The 9,984-nt window shown below is 53.8% G+C and overlaps 1 protein-coding gene across 1 annotated transcript in view; it reads left to right on the top strand.

The window, feature by feature from the left end:
- Positions 1-1,986: 1,986 nt before the first annotated feature.
- Positions 1,987-9,984, top strand: part of Traf5 (TNF receptor associated factor 5) — a 42,981-nt gene continuing 34,983 nt past the window's right edge. Inside the window, exon 1 of the mRNA XM_042258869.2 lies at positions 1,987-2,305. The gene's annotated coding sequence lies outside the window, so the exon portion shown is untranslated. The remainder of the gene's footprint in view (positions 2,306-9,984) is intronic.

The following is a 9,984-nucleotide window of genomic DNA, read 5'->3' as shown; positions in this document are numbered from 1 at the left end:
CTTAGTCTTCCAAGCAGTGAAATTCCAGGCATGAGCGCCCCTGCCCAGCCACCATCAGAATTTTTAAGAAAGGCTACATGACCTTTTTCTGTCTGGGCTGCACCCCAGGGTTTGTGTCTGATCTCTTAGTCATCCTTCCCATGACTCTGGGATCAACAACGGGAGCTTCTGACTACTACCATGTCAGCATTACCAACACTGGCTGCTCTTCCAGAGGACCTGGGTTCAATCACAACACCTACATGGTGGTTCACAGCTGTCTGTAACTCCACGTCACTCTTCTGGTCTCCTTGAGCACCAGTAACACACAAGGTTACAGACATCCATGCAGGCAAAAAAAATTTTAAGTGTGTGCCCTCCCAAGCCCACCAAAAAGTCCTACTATGTATCTGTGGAGTCCAGTAGCCACCATTTGATAAAGATTTACTCTGTCCCAGCTTGGGATTTCATCATATCAAAGCCTTGGGTCTCATTTTTGGAACAGATTACTTTATTCAGTTGGTTAAGAGAGACCAGGGAATCATAGCTGAGCGTATTGCCAGTAACCAAACATAGATGCATTGTTCATACCACACAAGGATCTTTCCAGTCTAAACCATCTATGTTTCCTACGGTGTCTGTGGTGGTTTGAAGGAAAATGGCCACCAAAGGGAGTGGCACTGTTAAGAGGTGTGGCCTTGTTGGAGTGGGTGTGGTCTCGCTGGAGGAAGTGTGTCACTGTGGAGACAGGCTTTAAGGTCTCATATATGCTCAGTGATACAGTTCACTTCCTGCTGCCTTTAAATCAAGTTGTAAGAACTCTCATGTCCTTCTCCAGCACCATATCTGTCTGCATGCTGCTTTGCTTCCTGCCATGACAATAATGAACAGTAAGCCAGCTCCAGTTAAATGTTTTCCCTTATAAGAGTTGCTGTGGTCATGGCGTCTCTTCATAGCACTAGAACCCTAAGACAGGGTCTAAATATATAGATAGGGTTGTATCACCTTGCAGTAATGTAAGGAGAGGTGGGAAGTAGGGCATATAGATGTACTGTGTGGAGGGACAGAGGGGAGGGCTTCAGCTCAGGACAGGAATGCAGCTCTTTCAGCTCTCACAAGAGTAAGCTGATCCAGAGTGCCAAAGCAAGCCCACAGTCCATCTTCCCCAATGATGTTTAATCTCACTAACCAAAGGTTAGCATCTGGAGTTCCAGCTCCTGTTGGCTGCTCCACCAGACTCCACATCTGCTCCTTAAAGTTGCTGCCCAGCTCCAATGAACACCTGTGTCCACTCCAAAGTACCCAGTACCCCCTTCTCTTAATGATGGGCAGTGGACATTCAGGATAGCTAAGTACTTCCACGGTTGTCTGACTTGGGATGCTAGCCCATTTCATTCATATAGGCTGAAATTATTGTGAACGTGTGGAGAGAATGAATTGTAACAGTCCTGTGTTTGGGAGGCCAGGATTCAAGTTCTAGCCTTGGGTAGATCACTCCAGTCACCTCTAGATAGCTCTCGTAGTTCATTCAGGCACCAGGTGGCTCTGAAGACCAGGGGAGCTGTCTGGGGAGCTTTTGACCGATGAACTAACTCTAAGGATGACTCTGAGAGACAGCTAATGTTAGGCTAACAGCAGGACGAGGGCTGGCGGTAGATTTGTACTGCTCTGCAGGAAGCTCCAGGAAGAAGTGTTTTGAGACAGACCTCTGATCTTGAGCAAACGCGCGTCTGCTCCAGAACGGACAGGTTTGGGAGGCCGGCGAGAGACTGATTGAAGAGCGAAATGCATACGGTTCAAAGGCACATGAGGTACTGATGGGCCTAGAGAAAAAAGGCTAGGCTTCTAGCGTGTGGGTGACTCTCAACCTCCGAGGGGATACTTCGCCCAGCTCGCCGGAGTTCCGGCCCGCCCCCAGGGCCTCACGCCCCGCCTCTTGAGCGTCATGACCACGCCCCTCCGCCCGCCCGCCCTGACCACGCCTCCATTCTCGGCCCCGCCCCTCCCGGAGCCCGCCGCTAGGGCTGGACGGCGTCTGCAGCTGAGGCGAAGCAGCCCTGTGCCTGCCGCCGTAGGGCGCCAGCGGTGCCCCTTGAGCCCCACTGGTGGCGAAGGCCGGGTGAGCGGACCGTCCCAGCTACTCTGAAACCGAAAGCGGCTCAGGACGGCAGGCCGAAGGCGACCTGGGACACCCGCGCTCGGTCCCGGCCCCTATGAAAGACTTTGCAAGCAGAATTCGTTAACGTGAGCTTAATGCCAGGGACGCGAACTTGCACCGGTGCTATAGTGCGTGCTTGTTTGGAGACAGCACCCGACTTCCCAGAAGGTGAGTTCTAGATTTCAGCCCAGCCGCGCCTAGAGGTGAGCACCCAGCAAGGTGGGCGGAGACAGTTTTCACACCATTAAGGGCTTGACCTCCCTGCCAGCCCGCTGTGGGGTCTGACAGTTCTGAGGACTCTTGTTGCAGGTCCCTCTGGGCCACCCTGGTTGGCTTCTTTCTTCCTCAGCCTCTCCACTCCGTCCTGCTGACTTTCCATATTTGGCTGTTTCAGATTTCCTTTCTTGAGAACTCGGTATCGCTCCGCGGCAGGCCCGGAGCTGGTCGGAGTTCGGTTGTGGGCTAAGGTCGGTGAAATGGGGAGAGGCTCCCTTCTCCCCAGCCCTACCCAGCCGTGAGAAAAGCATCCAGCCACCAGCTTAGTGTAGTAAATATTGGGCATAGGTGCAGTGTGAAAACTGCATTGGGGCCAAAGAGGATGGTTCCTTTTTCTAGGAATATATGCATTTTTAAAGTGCTGGGGAAGACTTAAAATGCGAAGAAATTGGTTAAAGCATTCTGAGAATAGAACTGTCTGATGTGCTTCGTACGGCCCAAAGCCAGGAGTGTTAACACGACTGAGGTTCTGAGTGAAAACCTGCCACCTTGGACAACTGAACATAAAAGGCAAAAAGGCGGCAGGCAAGATGAATGGAAGGTGATGGTCGGAAAAGCCTAGGTTCTGTTCCTGTGGTGAGTTCAGGAAATGGGTCAGCCCCAGGTCCTGGACTGTAGTTTCCCTGGGTCTCTTGAAGGGCCAGCTTGTGGAAAGGGGCTGTGAGAGAGAAGGGTGACTTTCTCAGGGTCCCTGGCTGAGGCCTGTGGTGTGGGGGAAGCGTGGCCAACGTCAGCAGAGAACCGGTTGGATGTGGGTGGATGACATGGGGGCCTAGCCACTGGGAGTAGGAGCTTTCGTGTCCTGGGTGTCTTGGGGGTGACTTACAAGGTGGGGGAGCCGAGGCCTCTGAGTCAGTCCCGTTAGACTAGTGGGAGAAACACGCCTTACTGAGGGGGACCTTGAAGAAAAGGAGAGCTGCCTGGGAGAAAAACTGTCCCTTTCCGAACCGATTTGCTCATCACTCCTGTCCCTCGTCCTCCTTGGTCCCCCACGACACCCTATGAGTCAGGGCAGCTTTCCACATCCCCCAGATGGTGAGGGGAAGCACCGTGTGTCAACAACCCCTGAGCTCTGCCGCTGGGCCAGGCGTGGGACTTGGAGGTTTCTGCTTCAGCTTTCTCAGAGAGCCACATCTGCCTACCTCCTCCTTAGTCTGAGGGGTCAGCAAGAGGACCCAGATTCCCATAAGTACCTGGAGCATCTGTTCCCAGCAATGTGGGCAACATTCTGCTGGAGACTGCTCCTGCTGTGTGAACAAACCTACTCCGTCCACTCAGGCAGCCAAGTGCCTGGGGCAGGACCTGGGTCTGATTTTGTCTAGCCTGGAATCTGGCATTGGTTAGCCTAAAAGACGCTGGCTGAGTTGCACCCAGTTTATTTGGGGTGTGTCTCCCAGCTACCGAGGACAGGTGTTAGTGAGACCTTGATTAGACCCCGGGAATCAGACTAAGATTTCGGGTTATTAATAGTCTTTCACGTCAGACTAGCTTCTCTCTCCCAGACTAGCTTTTCCTCCCACTCCACCTGATTGCAAGCTGGAACTCAGAAGTGATAAGGAAATCTCACAGGGATAGGAGTGGACCCAACTCAACTCCATTATAGTTCTTGCCATTATATGTCAACTAGAAGAAGCCAAGATTCTCTAGACAGGTGGATGGGAGCACCAGCCAGATGTTAGCCCCACAACTGCAGTTTTAAAGACTTAACAAACAGATGACCGGGACGCAGGGAAGATACAGTCTCTGAGTGCTTTCTCGCCCTGGTTGTAGCTTTTCTGATTCTTCTGGGCAGGAGCTGGTGCCCCTGCGGAGCTGTGGGAGGGGTGGCAGGTGGGTGTCTACAGCACCGTTAGGGAGAGGTGAGTCATTCTATGGGACAGACAAGGAATCCCAAGGGCTGGGGCACCTGCCGCCACCACCACTCCCAGGCCTGGGCCAGCACTTCTGTGGTGCTTTGCTGAGAAAACAGTGCTTGAGGAATTCCTATGCATGGCCTCTGGCAAGCCCTGTCTCAGGAAGAGGTGGGATGGCAGACCGCGAGATAAAAGTGAAAACGCTTGCTTGCTTGCTCGTTAGTCCTGACAGGGACTCTAGTCCTAGGCACATTTGCATGTTAGTGTCGCAGGCAGCTGGCTGTGATGTGCACCTGTGCCTCTGTGCCCTCTGCGGCACACTCAGATGTGTGCATGTCGGCCCTCTGCATCCATGACAGCCCAGAGGGCAACGCTCATTTCGGCAGCCTGTGCCAAGTCAGTTTCCCTCCTCACCGAATCAAAACACCTCTGGAATCTCCCCGCAGCCTTCTCTTCCCTCAAGGCCAAGCGGCGCTCCTCCATGGAGAACCATGTCTGTCTTCTTCCTGAGGCAGGCTCCCTCCGCTGCTCCCTCCCCTCCGCCCCTGCTCCTGGTCCAAGCCCTCTACACTCTGCTGTTGACCTGAAGGCTGTGTTTCCAGTTTCTCTTCTCCCAAGTTCACTGGAAGCCCATGGAAAGAGTCTGCCCTTTTGGCTTCGGCCTCCCGGGATTCCCTGCACCTGCTCTGCAGCCCAGAGGCCTGGTGAAGGCTCCTGAGGTCTGCTAATCCTCTGTCGCCAGCAGGCGCCTTGCAGCTGTCTTCAGCCATCTCCCTGGAGCCGGCTGTGTCCCCACTGGGGTTCCCTAATTTGGCCCTTACTCCTCCCACCCCCCTCCAGCTTTGGAAGTGCCAATGTGGCTGTATCCGGAAGTCAGTTTTCTGTCCCTAGGCTCCTCTCTTGGAGTTCTTTCCCACTCTGAGGCTTAAACCTCCAGGCTTAAGGAAAGACACTTGATTTCTGTAGTATTAGTCACCTTGATTCAATGTGGTGTTTCCAGAGCTCCCTAGACACTCATCTCAAGCTGCTTCTTCCTCCCAGTTCTCCAACTGTTTCAAGGTCCACTGCTGTCTCCCTGTTCTAGTCCGGTCCCTGACCAGGCTCAGAACCGCTTTCCTAGGGTCCCTGACCAGGCTCGGAACCACTTTCCCGGGTGGCCTGAAGTATACATTTACTCTCTTCAGTCCCCAGGTTTGTCTGTATTCTGTTTTTCTTTCCACCGTACTGCAGATTGTCTCTGTAAGCCTTACTGGTTCACACACGTTGCTTTCGGTATGTCAGAGTGGAAGAGTGCAGGTTGCATAATCTGGCAGGCTGGGATTCAAATCTGGATTGCTTTCTTTTATTTTTGAGATAAAATGTCACTATATAGCTCAGGCTTCCCTTGAACTCACTGTGTAGCCCAGACTGGCCTGGAACTTGGTAGCAGCCTTCCTGCCTCAGCCTCCCAAATGCTGGGATTGTAGGTATTTGGTGTCTCGGCATAAGAAGCAGTCAAATCTGGAGTTTTGACCTTCTGGGTATGGTCATGTGATCAAGGCAAGTTGCCCAAGTCTCATAAGGATCTTAGTCCCACTGGCTTGAAGAGGTGGTGATATCTCCCACCTGGGGCTCTGGACGGGAAAAATGAGCCAATATCCATACCAAGCCCAGAGTATGAGAGCTCAGGAAGGCTGTGTGTTAACAGCACTAGAGTTGTGAGATCTCTGGATCTGGGGAAGGCATGCCTGACCTAAAGCAGACAGGCTAGCAGATGAACTTCCATGTGCCAGCATAGACCAGAAATTTATGTCATCCTATGCTGTTTCTTCTTAGTCTAGGCCAGAGACCTCATGGGACAAGACACAGTGGGGATTAGGTAGAATGAGTCCCAGGCAGCTTCAGAGGCAGAGGCTTGGGGGCTAGGATTTAGGTCCTTGGAAAGACCCAAGGCGGACTATTTAAAGAAGAATAGCATTTGGTAGAAGGTCAACACAGGGACCTATCAGAGGGAAATAAAGCAGACCAGAGAAGCGAACCAGAGACTCCAGGTCACCAGGAGCAGGCAGTGGTGGGGCTGACTTGTAGTCACCAGCCAGGGCTTCCCCCGGGTGGCTTAGAACTGGAGGAGGAGGGTTGGTGAATGGGACCAGGCTAAGCAGATACTGCAGAGGGTCTTCTGCCTCCTGAGGAAGGCGCTGGGAACACAGCTTGGGTACAGCCTAGGAACATTTGTCCTATCTCCCAGGTCAGCATAAATCAAAGACAAAAGAAACAGAGCCGTGCTGGGGAGGTGGAGCTAAGGGCACTTGTAGTTGAAGTTTTCTCCAGTCCTGCCCAGCCCCATGGACCCCGCAGCCACGTATAAAATCATCACTCAGAAGCTTATATTAAGTATAACTGCATGGTCATGGCTCAAGCCTTTTGCTAGCTAGCTCTTATATCTTAAATTAGCCCATAACTATTCATCTATGTGTCACCACATGTTCCGTGGCTTTACCTGCATCCCATTACATGTTGCTCCTTGGGCAGCTCGCTGGCATCTCCCTCGGCCTTCTTCCTGTCTCTCCCTTTGAATTTCCTGTCTGCCTCTAAGCTGCCTTGCCATAGACCAAACAGCTTTATTTATCAACCAATCAGAGCAACACATATTCGCAGCGTACAGAAAGACATTCCCCCATCAAGCACTGGCTGCTCTTGTAGAGGAGCTGGGTTCAGTTCCCAGCACCCACATGGCAGCTCACAATGGTCTATAACTCTGGTTCCAAAGGATCTGATGCCCTCTTCTGGACTCCGAAGGCACTGTGTGTATGTGGTGCACACACATGCATGCAGGCAAAACACTCACACACATGAGAGTAAGTATTTTGTAAAAGAAGCAGAACGAAATGGCATGGCTACAAAACCAGATAGGGTTTGAGGGACATGGGCAGAATCCATAGGTGACGTGTGTTGCGCTGGCTTCATTGCTAGAGAAGGGGATGAATATCTTCCTAGAAGTAACTCTGGAGAAAGCAGCCCAAGGCGGGCCGTCTGCTCCTTTTTGGATGCACCGACTTTGGAGTGTCTGAGGTCTGCAGTCGTGCAGGTGGGTCTCTAGGGGAGGATGTCTGGGTTGAGAGGAGAGGCGTGGACCTCACATCATGGTACACCATCTTCCATGCCAGCTCAGTTGGTTTCAAGGAAGCTTGCCAGTATTTTAAAGTACCTGTGTTAAGTCTGAATAGTTGGGGGTTAACTGTGTCACAAGCTGCCTCAAGGACAGATAAGGGAAGACCAGATGACCAGTGGCACAAGTGAAGTCAGTCACAAGGGGCCTGAAAAGAGAAGTTTGGGGGTGGTGAGAGTGTATGTCCTTCTTGGGAAGCTGAGGTTGTGTGGAATGAGATGTGGGCTAGTGGGGACAAGGCGCAGGGATTCCAGGGACGTCTGAGAATCCGGAGCTTTGGCTCTGCTCAGTCCCGTGAAACTGAAGGATGGAGCTGGCTGATGTGGAGATTTAATGTAGAGCAGGTGAGCATGCATGAGAAGCAACCACAGATGCTGCCCAGGAGTCCAGGGCAGGCGTTTGCCAGCTGGGGAGCTTGGCTGAATTCCGAGGTTACCTCTGCCGCCACTGTGAGAGAGCCAGGGCAGATCGTGGCCCCCGTGCAGGGAGGCACAGGTGTGGTGGCAGGAAGTAGAGGCTGTTCTGGTCTGATGACTTCTGTGTTTTCTGTGCAGTAGGAAGTGAAGTTTCCCGGGGAGGCTGGGGGGAGTGGTCAAGGTTTGTAGAGAAAAGTTTGAAATAGATACTTGAAAACACGGAGGGCTGAAATCAAAAGGCTGGCCTCATACTATTGTCACAGTGAAATTTCATGAAGGGACCCTGGTCCGTGGGACTTTAGACCTAGCACTTTGTGTAGTGGGTCCCTCAGGTTGCGGGACCCAGATGCCCCGTGGACATCAGGTGACCTGGACTGTTGCCTGTCTGTGTACATCCTTCTCAGCCCTTTACCCAGGCACCTAGTGCTCTGAGGCTGGAGCCTCCTCTAGGGCTCTTCCCTGTGAGTGGGGAACGTTGTTCAGACTTCAGACTCCACCTGCAGCCCACCCCAGGCCAGCCTTGCTCTACCCAGAGGATTTCAAAGCTTACAGATAGCTGGCATAAAAAGCGTTAGTCCCTGAGCGGTGTGCTCAGTGGCGCGGAGGCTCCTGCTCGCTGTGAATTGTTCGTCTCAGTCAGTACTTACTGAGCACCTATGGTGTGCAAGGCTCCAAGGCCTGGAGCTCAGTAAGCAGAAGAAACACCCCGCCCGCCCTCATGGTGCTGTGGAGAAAATGGGTGCAGCAGGACGGGGTGCAGCAGGTTGACGGGGTGCAGCAGGAGGACGGGGTGCAGCAGGATGACGGGGTGCAGCAGGACAGGGTGCAGCAGGTTGGGGTGCAGCAGGATGATGGGGTGCAGCAGGATGATGGGGTGCAGCAGGATGACGGGGTGCAGCAGGATGACAGGGTGCAGCAGGTTGACGGGGTGCAGCAGGATGACGGGGTGCAGCAGGATGACGGGGTGCAGCAGGTTGGGGTGCAGCAGGATGACGGGGTGCAGCAGGTTGGGGTGCAGCAGGATGATGGGGTGCAGCAGGATGATGGGGTGCAGCAGGATGACGGGGTGCAGCAGGATGATGGGGTGCAGCAGGTTGACGGGGTGCAGCAGGACGGGGTGCAACAGGTTGGGGTGCAGCAGGATGACGGGGTGCAGCAGGATGACGGGGTGCAGCAGGATGACGGGGTGCAGCAGGTTGGGGTGCAGCAGGAGGACGGGGTGCAGCAGGACGGGGTGCAGCAGGATGACGGGGTGCAGCAGGAGGATGGGGTGCAGCAGGAGGACGGGGTGCAGCAGGAGGACGGGGTGCAGCAGGACGGGGTGCAGCAGGAGGACGGGGTGCAGCAGGAGGACGGGGTGCAGCAGGAGGACGGGGTGCAGCAGCAGGACGGGGTGCAGCAGGAGGACGGGGTGCAGCAGGATGATGGGGTGCAGCAGGACGGGGTGCAGCAGGAGGACGGGGTGCAGCAGGAGGACGGGGTGCAGCAGGACGGGGTGCAGCAGGAGGACGGGGTGCAGCAGGATGACGGGGTGCAGCAGCAGGACGGGGTGCAGCAGGAGGACGGGGTGCAGCAGGATGATGGGGTGCAGCAGGACGGGGTGCAGCAGGATGATGGGGTGCAGCAGGACGGGGTGCAGCAGGATGACGGGGTGCAGCAGGATGGGGTGCTGGGCTTCTGTGTGGGCTGCTGAGGTAGGCTCGAAGCAGAAGGCTGCTCTGCTGTCAAAGCACACAGAGGCTGTTGTGGCTGGAGGGGGTGGGGGAGGGGAGGAAATAAGAACACGGAGGGAGGGTCACAGCAGGGCAGCCCGGACTGCTAAGGACAGCGGCTCCCACCCTGAGTGTCGTTTTTTAAGATTTAATACTTCATTTCTCACTTCCCTTTTATCCCTCCAAACCCTCCCATATATCCCTCCTTGCTCTCTTTCTAATTCTTGGCCTCTTTTTTCATTAATTGTGTTACATGCATATACGTATATGTATAGACATGTATATTCCTAAATGTAACCTGCCCAGCTCCCACTCACAGCAATCAATAGTTTCCTATAGTTTCCTCTGTGGAGGACTGAGTCCTCATGGACGTCCCCCGTCCACTGTGGCATGTCCATAGTTGTTATCTTTATTCCACTCACATCTGGGTAGTCATGCTTTG

This window comes from Peromyscus maniculatus, chromosome 11 (assembly GCF_049852395.1).
Source record: "Peromyscus maniculatus bairdii isolate BWxNUB_F1_BW_parent chromosome 11, HU_Pman_BW_mat_3.1, whole genome shotgun sequence".
Classification (NCBI taxonomy): domain Eukaryota; kingdom Metazoa; phylum Chordata; class Mammalia; order Rodentia; family Cricetidae; genus Peromyscus; species Peromyscus maniculatus.
The sequence above is the reverse complement of the archived record's forward strand: the minus strand, read 5'-3'. Positions and strand labels throughout refer to the sequence as shown.